Raw genomic sequence first — 2,324 nt, forward strand, 5'->3', positions numbered from 1 at the left:
CAGGCTGAAGTATCCCCTCTCCTGCTGCCCACCATTCTCCTTTCAGGGACTGGGAGGGAGCTGACGGACATTTGTATAACTAGACAGATCCACCGCCCAGTTATATCAGTGCCACCACATGGCATCCCTCTCCACCACCTGTGAAGGGGTAAATTAAGACTGTCTAACCTCTCCAAATCAGAAAGTCTCCCCAAGGCTGAATAAAAAGTTTCTGGAAATAGCAAGAATAAAGTGAAAATATATCACAGGACTGAAGGGGTTAACATCTCTACAGCTGCTTATTACCATCAGGACTAATAATAATAATAATATTAATAATAAATAATAATAATAATAATAATAATAATAAAACAACAACAATAATATGTAATAAGAATAAGAATACTAAAACCACCAGTTCTTCCAATAAGAAATTCAGTACCGCTTGACACATTTTCAACACGTGCACACATGCATACATGCATGCATGTACACACACACACACACACACACACACAAATCCAGTTATAAATTTGTTTTCCTTTATGCTTTAACTTTTACTCTACACCCTCATTTGGCAGTCTTATATTGCAAACATTTAAGGTTCAAGAATGTTCACTATAGTCTGGCAACTGTAAAAGAATTAAAATTATATACAGGTGATCTCATATACAACTTAGGCTAAGAATAGTTGCTACTTCGGCAGCTGCAAGAGACAGGATAAAGTGAGGAATACACGAACAATCTTAAGTGTAACTCAAGCTCAAGAAAGTTTGGTTGAGAAGTGTGTGGCTGATATATAAACAAAGATACATGTAATATCAAATAAACAGTCAAGCAATCATATATGCAGGGTAGTTCACTGATAACAGTTAATCCCACTGCCACATTCATGCCCACACCAGTCGACTGACCATCCACACAACATATAAGATACCACTGGAGGAAATTCTAGCGCAGTGCTATTTATGAACCACCCTGCATCTATACAAGAGTCTGGCAGCTTTATGTGGAAATAGAAGTTATTTATAAAAAAAAAAAAAAAAAAAAAAAAAAAATCAATTTTACACACACCTTACACTTAAGAAAGTTTTTTTGTAAACTGTTAACCAGTTGTACAGGTGGAGATAAAAATGTACAAAGATTTTATACAGAAATTATGCTTATGGAAGTAAAGCTGTGAAGTGTCTGGCACCTATACACATAAGTTATTTGGCAGTTGTATGGGTGTAGAAAATATTATATTGTATATGCAATCTTAGGCCCATATTCTTGTTGCTTAAGGCTTCCTAGCACCTCTTCCTTAGTGATTTAATTATGGATATGCCTGGCTAATATCCTTTTGTATACAGTGGTAGGTGGGGGCACTCACCATCCACTCACTCAATGTAGTGCTGCTCTCGGGTGTCTGCCCTGTCCTCTCCTCCATCCTTCCATCTTCTTCTATCTTTCTTTCCTTCATTTTTTCCTCATCCTTCTGCCTACAGGTGACCTCTCCCTCTTCTGTCTTTCATTCCTTCATTCTTTGCTCTTTCTTCTGCCTATGGGTGACTCTACACTGAGTGACAAGCCAAATGGTTTCCTGTACACGAGGGAGCTATTTGCTACGCTGGGTGGTGACCATATAACCAAATTTTGGCGCCTGGTGGTTTAGTGGGTAATTATTGTGCTCCAATCGGATTGAGCCGGTGAAGGTTTATATCCAAGGGGTGGTTGGGGTTTATTGCTCACGTAATGCCACTCAGGGATGAGTGAGGTTGGTCACTCTCATCTTAAATGTCAGGACCAACTGCCTAGCCCCGGGCTCCTACGCTCCTCATGGGGCAACGTAGGATTGGATGATGGATGGATGTTATTTATGCAAAGTATGGTCGGATTAGGATTTATGTAGCACAGAGGAGGACAGTATGGTCTAATTAGCAAAATAAATCACTTAGGAAAAGGTGTTAGGGAGTTTCCTTACCTGACAAGAATCGTCATCATCATCATCATCATCATCATCATCTGGACCTCTTTTCCCACCCAAAAGCAGGGTGAGGAGTAGCAACATCCAGACAGCTCAAGTCTGTCCAAGAATACACGCCTTAAATGCACCTAAACCCTGTGAGCTTTGGAGGGTCTTCTTCATTTTACTCTTGCCATCTTCAGACAATATTACTTGGCTTTAAGACAGACTTTTTGAACAGGAGAGGTTAGATACAGCCATAATAAACCCCTGCAATACCAGAGGCCTTTCCTGAAGCTGAATAAAACTGTTAGGTGGCAGCAACAATAAAATAACACAGACATCACCTAGATACAGACGGTTGAGAACAAACAAGTATATGAATATAGAACCTGATGTT

This window comes from Coenobita brevimanus, chromosome 30, assembly GCF_032717465.1.
Source record: "Coenobita brevimanus isolate Jiangsu-jjx chromosome 30, ASM3271746v2, whole genome shotgun sequence".
NCBI lineage: Eukaryota > Metazoa > Arthropoda > Malacostraca > Decapoda > Coenobitidae > Coenobita > Coenobita brevimanus.